Below are 15,347 nucleotides of genomic sequence, written 5' to 3'. Positions count from 1 at the left end.
CATAGAAGGTGCATGTTAAAGAACAACTTCAGGATTTCTTTAATTAATCTTACTATTTTTAATGTCCTCTTGCTTTAATAAATGTTACCAAAGACAAGAGTAACCAGGCAGTATTGAGGCCTGTCATCATCTTGTGAGGACTTAAATTTTTCAGAAGGAGATTCAGGACACCAAAGCCGAAACACCCAGTGAGACTTAGGGATTCTGTGCATCTTCTTTCAAAAGACGCATTCAAAGGTATTGTTAAGGAAATGCTTGTTAAGAAAACTCTTCATAAAGCAATTTCCATTTCATTTCCTGTCGTGTGCTTTTCTGTTGCAAAGGTTGCTCTTCAGTTTCAGGGTTCAAGGATCTCAACGGTCTCAACGCCCTGGGAACGAGTCCATTTTGTTTCCCCAGGAAAACGCAATTCCACAATTTCCAGTGAGATACCAAATACAAAAATGATGCAACGGATCAGAGGTTTTACAGGAAAGCTGATCTGACTTTAGAGTTGAATGGACCGGTACCACTCTGAAGGGTAAAACTTTCTAGATCCCAGATGTGTGCTGTTCAGAGACCTTCACACTTTGAATAGGATACTCTACAGAGTTTCCTTTAAAACCCTATTTTTTTTTTTAATTTTAAATCTAGTGTAGGCAATATACTAGCTGCTTGGATTTAACAAAGCCACTTGAAACACACACAGAGTTGCATTTGATCTTAATGACCTTTTGATTAGGAGGAGACAGTTTAAAAGATTTTTTTTTTTCATGTATTTGAGTGATTTGGTAAGAAAAGCCCTTGCAAAGATTACAAAGACCTGCTTTAAATGTACTTATATGGTTTATAATTTGGGACATTCCTAAACAATCTTTTTTCCTACTGATTATTTATGCTTTGTTTAGTGTCATGTAACAGCACATACTTCTATGCTGTCTGTCTTGTTTGGGAAAACAGAACTATTGTTAGTACAAACACTCAGCACACTTTTGTTGTCTGCATAAAAATGCGAAATCATTAAAATATTTTTTCAAGTTATTGGCCAAAATTTCCCCTGAAGTGAGACATTGTAGCAATATATGTAACCTTTTTTTCAACTGAAGAATCATGTTCACCATTGTCTTCAGTTATTAAAAAGTTACCGGCAGCCATGCAACGTGCATCTGCAAGTTGTATACCCCCACAAAAATATATCATAAAAGGAGAAAAAATGAGCGCAACAGAGTAATTGAGGTGAGAAGGGGTCCCTGGAGGTCTCTGGTTGGAGCTCCTGCCCCAGCACTTGCGCAAGGCTTGGTCCTCTCAGGTCCTGCAAACCTCCAAGGATGGAGACGGCACAACCTGGAGGCACAACTCCAACAGTGGGGACCCCGCCACTTCCAGTCCAGGTCTGTCGTCCCTTTTCCTCCCAGCCCACACCGAGCGCTCTCTAAAGGGCATAACTGTGTCCCTCGACGCCCCGGCCACGTCCCTGCTCCGGCAGCCCGGGATGCTGCTGGCTCCAGCGCCTCTTCCCCAGGGCTGCTCCCCAACCAGCTCTACATACCCAAGCCACATTTCTGGAGCAGCCAAACCCAAGGTGCTGCCCTTGGCGATCTGAGCTCAGGGCAGAGCTGGGTGCCCGCAGGGACTCCTGCCTCGGCCCTCGCGGGGCAGCTGGCTGCCACGCAGGGCTCAGGGTACGGGCAGCGATGCTCGGTGACCACTGATTACACCCCTCCCCCAGCTACTCATTTGCTGGCCAGCGCAGTAGACTTTTCGCTATTATTAACCGAAGCTGTAGTTTTCATTTACATATAGATTCCTAAGTCCTGCTAGTATATTTAGGATGACAAATAATAGCACTATATAATGACATGAGAAAGAGGAGCTATACTGCGACTGTGTGATTAAGCAACGCTGATGAGAGCAATTGCTGACTTGTAGCTGACATCTTCAAAACAGCCATCCGCAGCGAGTAACGATCTGGCTAACATCAATAATTAACAGATAATAGAAAAATGTTAAAATGGCGTGATAAAGCAGGATTTGATCTGCAACATTCGTGTTTCAGATTCCAAATGCGAGAAAGAGAAACTGCAGTAAGCGGTATCCTACGAACGGCTGTTACTGTAGACAAATATTATGATCTGTAATTATTATTTGTTCTACACCTCTACAGCTGTAACATCTACATAGCTTGCACTTCCATATGATTTCTCTACGTTGAGGAGAAAATATTACTGCAATATTAATTACTTGCAAATTGTACTACACAAATTATACTGAGATAACACTTTACCTTCTAAACAGAAGTCACATATAATGCCCCTGATGGCTGCACCAGGGCCAAGGTGGTATTTGTAATGAGAACCATGCACAGGTTGTACAATACAAAGCTCGCGCGTGCAATTTGTTGTCAACCCTTCTGCCAGCTAAAGAAACCACGAAGTATATCTGACTCTGGAGGACTTCATGCTGAGTTACAATTTAAACGATAATCCTTTATACAGCACACTAAGGCTGGAACAGTTGCACAGCTTTTAAATCATCAGGCTGATCTCAATTTAGGAAAGTTCTGCCCTTCCCACCTCAAAGGAAAATACGAGGAATCACAGGATCTGAAAATGGGAAGGATCTCAGATGGGTAATAGCAAGTCTTAAATTTCTAAAATGCATCAACACAAGCTTGGATCAGCTGAGCCTTTTCTGAGACATGAGAAAATTACCCCTATTTCACACAGTTGCAACTTTCTAGATATTAGCCTTCAGAATGACTGACAAATTGGGCTGAAACATCTCTGGTGTGAAACACTGGGTTATTAGCTTTAACTGGTGACCTGCTCGTAGGTCACCCCGTAATCCCACGTAGAGCACGCTGATACTGGGAACGTGCGCACAGACCTTTCCGCCTCTCTTTCTCAAAACCCCAGATACCTCAAACCAGAACTCATATAACTAAAATTCACATCTAGCTATACAAAGATTACGTTCAGGGTCCACAGCAACTCGAATCAAAACACTAAGTTTTGAGAGGATTAAATATGGCAACAACTGACACCACAGATGTTTTTGCCCTAGAAAGCAAATCCCTTCTTGGCAGCACGGGCCACAGGCACTAGCTGTTTTAATTAGCTCTGTTCAGTTTAGGTTTTGAACGGTGAAGTCGTAGTTTAGCCCTTACACACACAGACAGAACCACCCCAGAATGCAGGATGATCATTTCTTAGGGATTTCTGCTCTTGGTCTTTCTACTTGTGCCCGTGTCTCGGCAATATTGAAATTCTGATGGGAAATGGATGAAATTCATTAAATGTATTTTATAAATCATGTATTGTTTTGCTCCCTGGATGACTGAGTATGCTAAAGAAGTTAAAAAATAAATGAGCGTACGTTGGCAAGACTGCATATGGGTATCACCTAGTTCTGGATAATATTTACATGATTTAAGAATAGGCCATTCCGTTGAACTGAAAATGTGAGTTTATTGTTGAATTAAAGAGGACTGAAAATAATTAATGCAGACATACTGAAACAACAGGATTAAGAGCTAATCCTGCCATATTTGGAATTATAAAAAACTAAATCATTTCATGTAGCTGCCAAACTAGCTGACTCAGGAGACTGAAACAAACGCTGATTTTTTTTTTCAGTTCTATGTTTTTAATTTGAATATAGATCAGAGGTTTGAATGCATAATACCACATGATTAGAAAACTGGTTGTTTTCTAAGTCAAAATTCAGGCAGTAGGAAAGATTACAAAACTATAAATCTTTTTGTGATTAGCTCAAATATTATTCAGGTTCCTACTTCTTACCAGGAGACTTCCCAGGGAAATCTGGGAATGTAAGAAGCATATTTCTTGCTCTCCTGTCAGTTCCCACTGATCTCTAGACCCTTGTGGAGTTCTTGTTGATGCTGATATTGCAAGTTCAGGCCTGTAGATGACTGTTGCCATTAGAAGAGAGATTTTCTACCAGCTCCAGAGCAGCTTGGGTGATGATGCTATTATAATGGGCCCAAATTATAATGACCTGTTAAGATATATTTTTATTTAAAGAAAAAAGAAAAAAAAAACTTAGAAAATTGAAAGAAAATCTTTCATTTTGCATGAAATAGGGATTTTTCTGATTGGGTGGATAACTCCAATTTCCAACTTCTTTTATCTTGAAAAAAACCAGTTTCAGCCACCACAAAGAAACAACGTTTTGTTCTCAGTTAAGCAAGTCCTCTGCAGACTGCCGCTCTCCCAAGCCACCTCGCAAACTTTCACTCTACAACCAAATGCTTTTGCAATCTGATAAAATTGTGCAAGGTGGATACCTAAATGGCACGCTAGGTACGAAGCCAAAACTGAAGCCTTGCTTTGCAAAGGACAACGGATCATTTTGGATGAGGTATCAAATACCACGATCAAGTGGGATATTACTCATCCAGAAACATAAAACGCAATCTTATTATACGTGTGTGGTGTGCCATCTGGCACTCAAGTCAACACATGCTACAGCTGGGTAACACGGAGAGTGAGCCAATTGTCATCACCTGAGTTGCCAACTTTCAGCGAAAACTAGTCTTACTATTTCCAGCCAGCAGACATATTTGTATACTATAAGGAAGGGAAAACATAACAAGCAATCTCTGAGGAAAGTCTAAAACAGGAAATTAAGAAAACCCCTTTAACTGCGCACGTGTATTGAAAAGGAGAGAACGTAAGACTCAGAACATAAAAATCTTTCATGAAAACTAGTATGTGCGCATGACATAAAGAATAAGTACATTTCTTGTGTTGGTAATGGGAAAAGGTAATAGGGAACTATAACCCACAGAAAGTCTCGCCCTACAATAATTCAGGTGTTGCAGCTGCAGCTTGCCTTGAAAAAAAAAGTAAAGTACTGACTAAAGTGGAGAAAAGGTTTCAGGTTCTCATACGATAGCTGTTAGATATGTGAGCTGCTTTGTCAGTTTTATGTTGTAACCGAAAAGATAAGCACCTGTTGCCTGGGGAAATACATCCCATTTCTTAACGCAAGGACATTCCACACCTACTGAAATGAGCAGCAAAGGAAAAAAAAGGTAAATGAAAAATGAACGTGCTAGCTAGGGCTTTGTTGACTGGCTGGTAAAAAAACTGGAAAATACCAGCTTGTCTTTTGTGTAAATGAAGAAACTAAGACAAACACAGAAAATTATCCTACTTTCATAACATAAAAATAACCAACAGAAAGATGAAAGGAGATTGCTAAAAGATATATATTTTAAAATGCTGTTTATGTTTCTGCCCATCTAAAATGATCACTCTTGATTTATTGGTGCAGAATATATTGCTGCAGCAATTGAAGTGATGATAATAGCCCAGGAAAAATGTTGATGCTGTGAGTTTGATGATTGATTGAAGCACTACTGAACCAGCACGGGGATTTATCAATGTGCCTCTGAACTTTGTAAATGATGCTTCTGGAAGTCTGTAAACAAGCTAAACTGGAAGAGAACCGCCAGCACCTCCCGCTGCTGTGATGCACAAGGACTCATTTAGAGTATTGTTTCAATTAGGGATGATTAACTGTAATAGCGATCCACGCATTGCTACACTGAGGCCGATGGGGCCGGTCAAACATGGGAGAGCTAATGCAAAAATGTCAGAATGGGTTCGTGCAGCCAGTCCGTCCGCGGCAGTTAGCAAGGCTGGATGGACACAAGGAGGCACCTGAGGAGATTTGAAAAAGCCAATCAATCAGTCACTGCAATCAGCCTGGCCATAAATGCCACGTAATGCCATCGCTGCCATTCCCCCAGTTCCCAGGCTCTTCCTTACCAATCAATTGCCTTTACCGCCTGATTTTTCTAGTTATTTATTCTCCCAGTGTACTTGATCTTCTAAAAACATTTTGGGCTGTTGCATCTCCCAAAGCAAAAATTCTCTGATCAGCGTGGCTACTTATTTTTTGTCTGCTAGACGTTGCATGAAAGGAAACAAAAAGCTTCACCAAAAATTGGTAAAGAAAGAGCGTTGTCTCACCACCCACTCATCCCCTACGTGGAGTGCGACCTACATTTTTACCCAGTATCCATAGAAAGTTCATGCAATTGTAAAGCCCTTTACTAGAGGTATAGAAATGAAAAAAAGAGACAAAACAGCATGTTTACCAAGAGAAAGGTAAAAAATTGCAGCCATGTGATGATCCTTGAGGACTTAGAAGCCAAGGCACTTGTCAGTCTGCATTTCTGAAATTTTTGCCCTTTCTTCTCAACTGAAGACGAAGGCTTTAAAATATATAGCCTAGTTAATGGCTGATTACTCCACTGAACACCACTGCAGAGGGAGGGCTAACTCCCAGCTGCTAGATTCACGTCAGAATATGTGAATCTCAGTGTTTGTTTTTATTGATACTGGCAGATAAAAGGATAAAAATAATCATCAGAAGTGCTAGAACAAGAGAAGAAATAAAAGAATCCCAGAAATTTTATAATTGTGGGTAGATCTGTCAGATGAATGTTTGAGCTGACAACAGATGAATGTTGTATTTCAATACACAGAGATCCTTCGCATGCTGTCAAGCTTCATAACAATGCCAATTAAAACAAATTAATGAGGCAACTGAATCCGTGTTACTAACTGCTCCTGTGGTGCTTTGTTTTAAACTTCTGTGTTCCAGCCACAGGAAGACAAGCTGGAGCATGGGGGTATTTGCTGGGCGTCAAGAGAGCTTCACCACTGACTTGTGCAAATGACTCTACACCACGCAGGGCAGCAAAACGGTTGGACACGAGCTCAGGTCCCAGGAGCGACAAGCAGTAATTGCTCCTTCCTCAGCTAATGAGTCCTGCTGTGATGCAAGAGCAAAGCTGATCTAGCAGATTCGTGCTGCTGAAGCACAGAGGTCCCCGGTCCTCCTCTTCCCTCCCTTCCGTGCAGCCTCTTGGGCTTCTCCCATGAACCAGGTCAACACACAAGCCAGCGAGGAACTAAAAAAGAAAGAGTTCTCTGCCGGGTTAAAACCACAAGTGAAGGATCTGACAAGTGCTGGAGCACGGAAGGTGGAAGAGGAGGAGAAGGGGAAGGAAACAGGACCTTTTCTTCCTGCGGGGACAAGCTGTAGGATTCACGTTTCCTTGGCCTGGGCAGACCACGGGGCTGACCTGACCTGCTACAACATATCTCGTCCAAGACTTGCTCATTTATTGCAACTCGGGTGTCTCTAAATAGCGTTCAGTGCACAGTAAAGACATTTCATCTGATGGGGAAAAATTCAACTGACCCCTCTGTATCTCAGCTTATAAGAAACACAACTACGTTTCACCTTCTTAAAAGGAGCAATCTTTCTATCACCAATAGTTTTTAAGCAGTGACTGTGGTGGCAGAATGGATTAGCAGAATGGATAGCAGAAAGCCCTGATATGGATTTTTTTGGGGTGGAGAGGAGAACTGGAGAATCAGCAGAAATTATTATATACATCAAATAAAATTTGACATTTCCGTTTCACGCTAACAGCTTCCTTACAGTTTGCAAACATTCACGCATTTGTTAAGCTGTGTTAGGACCATCTGAAGCTGCCCAGTTTGTAGACAAGACAACTGAAACAGAGCAATTAAGCTACACTGTAAAAACTGGGAAGGAAATGCAGAGGAGCAATCTCTTCCAGATGAAAGTAGGATGGGAAACAACCTGTTCACCGATTTTTGCTCCCCAAATGTACGTTCTTCCATCAGCAAAGGGAAAAGCATTCCAGCTTGCCGTAAAGTGCTCTGTCGGGTCACATTTTGCTGCGCTCGAACACGTCGCATCGGACATGACAGGACAAATGCCACGCCATAACACAACTCAACACAGCGCAGCGCTTCAGCAATCAGGCGCCGGCTTTCCTTCCCTGGCCACTACCGATTGTCACTCTGGGTAGGAAACAGCTCACCTGGATTTTAAAGTAGTATTGACTAGAAAGTGCTGGGAGGTTGGTTGGTGGAGCGGCTGCCCACAGACTGTCAGAAATCCCTTGTTCACCTCTTGTAGCTGAAGGCCCCTGGCAAGAAGAAGGGCAAACTCTCAGGCTGTTGACCCAAAAAACTATTCGCAGGCTTAAACTCCTACAGACTTACTCCAAGATTTTCATAGTCACCGATAGGAATCTTTTGCTGCTATTTTAGAAAAATAAAATGAAAATAATGATGAATTCATTTGAAAGGAAAAGCAGCCACCATTTGCATATTACCTGACGTTCAGGAAATGGCTGTTTTTACTGCAGGGAACTGAGAGCCTGAGGATAAATAAACAAATAGGTACAAGTAAAGAGATGAGATTAAACACAGAGGTTTTTCTATATATACATACAAATTATTTAAAGGAGGCGCCATGAGAGAAGTATGCCTTTGAGTTTGAGTCCACAGTGCACAATTAACTCAGATGACTGGCACCTCAATTACAGCACCAGGGTTACCAAGGCGGGCATGAGGAGCCTCATGGCTCCCGTCTCATTGCATCCCCCCGGCGGCATCTCGGAGGCATCTGCACTCTCTTTCTGTGCCAAAATGCCTTGGCATTCCTCTGCAAATCAATGGCAAGAAAAGGCTCGAAGAAAGAAGTGGAGGGGGTGGAAGGAACCTGAGGTGAAGAGGAGAAGATGAAAGAAAAATGGGATTGAAGCACAGCTCAGATCAGAAAAAGTCCAGGAAAAACAAAAGAGGCTTCTCCAGGTGTCTTATGCAGCTTCTCCCACTGGCAGAAATCCCTGCTGGCTTCTCCCTGAAGAGTTTTTTGTTAGTTTGTTTTAGGGTTTGGGATTTTTGATGGTTTTGTTTTCTTTTTTTTGGCCAGAGGGTAGAAGGCAGCAGGAAGGAAGACAGTGCTTTTTAAGATCCCTTAAGGTAGAGGGGGATCTGTGGGCTCAGTTTCAAGGATGATGGAAATAGGAGTGGCCTAAGCCACTCCCCTCATCTGTCACTTGACATCACTTTCCTCCTTCACCCCCATCAAAACCCAGGGTTTTTGTCTTTAGACTAGGGCCTGGCTCCTTAATGCTATTTAGGTTCCTTACAGACCACTTTATCTGCAAAGTAACAATGGTATTTGGTTCTTTAAAGGTGGTGTATTTCTGAAAACTTGCATTTCTGAATGCACTGAACTCCAATTTTCAGACTTTATGCCTATAAGTGGAAAGCTCTTTACCATCTGGAGGTCAAGTGTTAACAGACATGTTCATACTTTGCAATGGACTTGTTGAGAAGAATTAAAACATTAAGCCTTGATGTACCTGAGAGTCAAGCATCTAAGATTTTTTAAGGATCTGCCCTGATTCCTTTGAGACATGGAGTTTCTATGTATTCTTTCAGAGCCTGCTCGGGCAGAACTTTAATCAACATTAGGACCTCCATATAGTACATAGAACAAAATATTATTGACAGAACAGCAGTTTCACTGCAAAAACCACCATTTACTGTTGAATAAAGTAATACATTGAACTCAAATCTCCAGATTTTTGTATAATTTCAATTTGAAAATGTTAAAAGCCTCAAGTAAATTCAAAATAACTGTCAGTAATCTACCACACTTTCCCTCCCTGACAACTTAGAAGTTGAGTTGAAAAGCAGTGCGATTTTGCTATGCTGAACAAATTTCCCAACTTCAGAAGTTCCAGAGCATATGTTTAAAAACTGGCACCTACCGAGGCACACCAGGTTCTGCTATCTTTACCCTGCTGCACTGCGGCGAAGCCCACAAATGCACAACGCGCGGTGGGACGGTGCTCAAGGGGTTAAAGCAAAACGGTTGAACTTGTCAAGATCTTTTCGCATTGTCTAGCAAAGTTGTTTGTTCTGTTGTAGATGCTGCAGGGTATCAGTCACTTTGAAGGAGAGGATGTCCAAGCAGTCCCACAGTCAGACAGTGACTGGCACTGTCAGTAAATCGTTTTGTCAAGGATTCATTTTGCAGCAATGCAAAGGAAATGGTGTGATTGTCTGAAATGAACTGAAACATTTTGTATTTATTGGCACGCTGGGTCCACAATTTGATGATCAATTATGGCTTGTTAATACCACTCAATAGCAGTTTGGACATGAGCTTTCAGACTTGCTTTACTGTGGGTAGTTTCACAGGACAGCAGATCCTTTCTCATTTTTAAGTGGAACAGTGGTATCCTTTCTACTCTGTGATATTTTCAGTACGAAGCAGGGAAGTAAAATGGTTTTCCACATACTTGTCTTCATTCAACTCAAACTAGCGTCTTCTGTCTCATAGCTCTATGCACACAGTATGAGCGATTTATAAAAACAGCCGAGAGAAGCGGAGTCGCAGTGGTTGTGTTCTTGTGATTCTGGCCAGGTCCTGTACAAAATAACCAGAGGTAAGAGGCTATGGATTTTAAAGCTCTTAAAGAGTGTTGGGGTCTTTGAATGTCAGTTCGTAGAGAAAACAATTTTTTGGTGCAACAGAAAGCTATCACACATTTTGCTGGCCAGAGGTTGCACATTTTAACTGCAACAGACATCCGTGTACAACCAAAGGTACCTGCCACCAGATATTAAAGCATAAATATAAACTAGATTAGTTTGTAGAGTATTCAGTCCTTAACTATTATTTCCCAATCAGTACTGGTAAATTTTTTTCATACCACCTGGAGCACTAGAAATAAGTGCAAATAATTTACTGACTGACAGCTCCTCTGGGACTTGAGGTATGCTAGAGCTGCGTGAGAAGTGGTGCTGAGTCCTACAATGTGTTGAGTACGGTTCTCCAGCTTCCCTCTGATAAGGATTGGTAAAGCCAAAGGAAGAAAAGGAGTGGATGAACAGTGACAATGAAATAATCAAGTTGTCTATTAATTGACTTTAGATAGCAGTAGGGTAACCTTTCTAGATCTCCCTCTAGGCAAAGAGGAAAAAGGAATATTAGATCAAAAATCAGCTTAACATGTAGAAGCTGGTGCTGTGGTTAATGCTGTACAATGGCAGTGATTCAAACTGTATTAAGAGAGAGATTTCAACCCACTTCGAAATCTTTCAGTGCAAGCCTTTAGTTTTAGCCCCTAAACACTCCAAATGACAATCCACAGACAAGCCAGAAGATTATGAAAACAGAAGCGAGGATAATTATTTCAGATATACACCAAAGTTCTGCAAGAATTTAGAAAATTACAATTATCAGTTCATGTTGATAACAAACATGCCCTCCTTCCCTTGCTCTGGTTTTCCCAAGATTTGGACATCAAACACACTTTCAGAAATAATTTTAACCAGCAAGCTACTGTCAAACTAGGCCCAGAAAAAGAAAAGTAAAAGAAAAACATAGCAGGGGCTATAGAGGTAGATATGGGAGGAATAATTAGAAGCATTTCAATTAAATACATATAGTCAAGCCAAGCAATACCTATGGGCAATATATCTGTCAACACACACATGAAGGATGTAAACAGAAAGAATGGAAAGGAAAGATTTAGTGCAACTCACTGGGCATAGCTAGGAGTGATGTGATTAAATTAAGAAAGATAATTCAGGTTGAATCTGAAGAACAACTTCCTGACAGTGAAATGTTTCAGCTTCAAACAATCTCCCAAGTAAGCAGTTAATCCCCATTCTTTAAAACATGACTGGGCAAGAGCCCTCGTTCATGCAGAACGGGGAACACTGCTGCTTCTGCCAAAAGATGGATTGGAAAATGAAGCAAGCCTTTAATTTCTTTAATATCTGTGAATCTACCATCCTAGTGGGGATAGAAAATGGTGAAACTGAGAAAAAAAGAGATGGATGGGAGGCAGACCCATCCTAAACTCACAGTTAACTGGATTTCTTGGAGCAAGTACTTTAAGGTTAATATATAAGGACTAAAAAGCGATGCTAGGGAGAGGGGGTGAAAGGCCTGGGTAGGAGCTCAGCACACCCCTAGTAATTTATTATGGTAGCTTCCTCAAGGTTTCCAAACAGCTGTGCCTCAGTCTATGGCAGCGCATCTCTCCCTGGATCACGCTCTACTGGTTGCCAGTGTTTCACATGTTTTCTTCTTCCAGCTGCCCTTAAACACAGGGTCAAGCAGCGCAACTTAATGAAGACCGAGTTCTGCATAACGCGCTTTTCTAGAGTCAGCTCCGGCAGCGAGGTGTGGAGCCCTTTGCCTGCCCTGCTCCCCTCCAGTGCAGTGCCAGCTGCGGCGCACGCTCCCCTCTCCAGCCGCCAGCCAGCCGCCCAGCCAGCTTCTCCTGATCCCCTCCACCCTCTCTTCACCAACATCCTAGCTACAAAAAAAAAAAAAAAAAAAAAAAAACCAGAAAAAGAGACTAGCTAAGTCTCATTATCCTGCTACACAAATTAAATCAAGTAAGGAGAGGCAAACTTAAGAGCTTTGCCCAAGGTTACAATCATATTCAGAGGCAAAGCCAAGACTAGATCTGGAATCTTGCTTTCTCCTGTAATGTTTAGACTACAGCTCCTGCAGCAAATGCTTTCACACTTTATAGTGTTTACTAACTTCATAATGTCTGCTAACATACTGCTCTGCCTGAAGAAGCTACACAAGAAAGAATTTAATCAATGGAAAATAAATGTAGTTATTAGGAATTACGCAAGACAGCACTTAACACAACAGCTTAGATCAGTTGGACAATTTCTCTTGTTTCAGGAGAAGGCCAACAGTTTCGGTATTGCAGTAAGGAAGAAAATCACAGGGATTATTCAGGCTTCACTTGGAAGGTACTAGAAGTGCAAAGCACCATCCATCATCTTTATGGTACATCGCATCACCTGAGGCATGAAGTAATCATCTAAAAATGCACTGCCTGACGTGGCCATCGTGTATAATCAATAGCCTCTACGATCAGAGAATATTAAGAAAAACTTTTATTCTATCGATGTCTTGGTTTTGTACAAAGATGTCCATTATCAGAATGGCACAACTGGAGAACTTACCTGACGTAGATTGAAAAGTACTCATTTTAGAAATAAAAGTGCATGGCTCAATAAATCTGTAAATCATCACCCAGAAGCTTTGATTGGCTCTGTACATCAGAATTAACTCTTGAAGTATCAAAGAGCTAGCTTCAAAAATCGGCCCTCTATACGTCTGCATATAATGTTTGCCAATTTTATATTTACAGATATGCATTCAAAAATATAGATAAAACCCAAATAAATGCCGCATTCCTGCACTACAAACCCAGTCATCTCAAGTAGCACCTAACGCACACTTAGAGCTGACGCCAGCCAGCCAACGCAGCCCAGAAAGGACGGTGAACTGCACTGGCTGAAACAGTGACTGATGCTGAAACTTAAGCATATTTTTCTGTCTCTGTTGTCAGTTCACACAAATCAGAAACTCTTTCTCAAACAGCCAGTCTTGGAAACTGATAGTTTTGAAGGGCATGAAACCCCACTTTAACGACCTGTTCAATACAGGTTCTTGGGAACATCGTGTGCAAATGTCCGGAGTTCCTCGTGTCCATAACTGCATTGCCACAGACTGTGACTTACGAAGAAAAATGAAGTATTTTGGAATATATGGAAAACTATTCTCCACACAGGTCTAACGCACATGCAATTCAGGCCCTACATGTAAGTTAAAAAGACTAAAAGACTAATGTCTCTTCTATCGGAAGTATGTGCTGCATATATATGGGTGTGTATGTGCAGCACATACATCGGTACGTGCTGATTTTTTAGGGGAGGGGGCTTAATCGCTGTTCTTAGAGAAATGAGGCAGGCAGTTGTCGTGGTTTAGCCCCAGCCAGCAACTAAGCACCACGCAGCCGCTCGCTCACTCCCCCTACCCCGGTGGGATGGGGGAGAGAATCGGAGGAGTAAGAGTGAGAAACACTCCTGGGTTGAGATAAGAACAGTTTAATCATTGAAATAAAGTAAAATAGTAATGCTAATAGTAACAGTATAATAATGATAATAATAATAATGATACACGAAGCAAGTGATGCACAATGCAATTGCTCACCACCCGCCGACCGATACCCAGACAGTTCCCGAGCAGCGATCGCTGCTCCCCGGCCACCCCCCCCCCAGTTTATATACTGAGCATGACGTCATATGGTATGGAATAGCCCTTTGGTCAGTTTGGATCAACTCTTCTGGCTGTGCCCCCTCCCAGTTTCTTGTGCACCTGGCAGAGCATGGGAAGCTGAAAAAGTCCTCGACTGGCATAAGCAGTACTCAGCAACAACTAAAAACATCAGCATGTTATCAACATTCTTCTCCTACTAAATCCAAAACACAGCACTATGCCTGCTACTAGGAAGAAAATTAACTCTATCCCAGCCGAAAACCAGGACAGCAGTAGGGGAGACAAGATGGGCTGGGGTTGTGCAATGGGACTGTACAGACAGACTGTGAAAAATATACATTGGGTCTGGGATGGGAGGCTGTGGGTCTCCTCTTATCCATTTCTGGTTTCTAAAGGTAAGAGTCGCTTCGTATTCGAGCTAACGTGCGATGCAAGTTGACAAGCAAAGTTTCCTGAGTAGGACCATCCAGTAGTCTTTATCTGCTGCTACAAAGATGGCAGCAGTCATTCAAAGTCTCACCAAATCTGGTAAACTCTTTGTCCCTCTGAACTTCTTTACGTACTACTACAGCTCGCCAGAGAGCGACCGAATGCAGGTGACCTGGATTCGGGCTGCGCAGAACCACATCAGCCCAGAAAACTTATGTCAGCCAGCCACGAACACTGCAGAATGGTGTTTCCCTTCTGTAAGTTTTTTACACATGATCAGACTCTCTCTCTCTCACTCTCATTCTTTTTTCACTCTTGCAAAATACTCCCAAGCTTAAATTGCAGTCTTTGGAGCCAACACGTCTGGCTGTAGCTGCTCTGTCATTCATAACCTTATTATGCAAATAAAACATAGACAAGCTGTAAGTTCCAATTGAATCCAAACACCCTGGAGCATCCAATAAATGGAGACGTCTAAAAAACATAACTCCATGGATGACACACATTTGTCATCCAGCTGAGAAATCTTAGATAGAAAGATGAATAAGAGTGACTTCACAAATGTCAAGAAGCTTCAGGATCCTTTTCCCCATTTCTATTGCTTCAGGGAAGAGTTGAGACCCAGAAAAAAAAAATCCCTCTCATGAAATGGCAAGCTGCGTTTGCACTTATTACATTCCCTGAAAGTTGATCTTGGGAACAACAGGCTTAGCTTGGGATTTATTATTTTTGCAAATATTTCTTACATTCCTAAATCAGAGATGAAGAACTTCAACAGGCCTATTTCAAACTACACCTCACCTGCTTTTCAAAAGGAAACAAAAAAAGTTAACAAAAAAAAGTTGACAAAAGTTAAATATGTAAATGTTTTCTTAATGTTTTGAAAGCATGATTATTACTAGATCATGGACTGAGACCTATATGTACGGAATACCTGCAAGAATAACTAATATTTTAGACATTGTATT

This window comes from Pelecanus crispus, chromosome 5 (assembly GCF_030463565.1).
Source record: "Pelecanus crispus isolate bPelCri1 chromosome 5, bPelCri1.pri, whole genome shotgun sequence".
Classification (NCBI taxonomy): domain Eukaryota; kingdom Metazoa; phylum Chordata; class Aves; order Pelecaniformes; family Pelecanidae; genus Pelecanus; species Pelecanus crispus.
Note: the sequence above shows the minus strand (reverse complement) of the source record.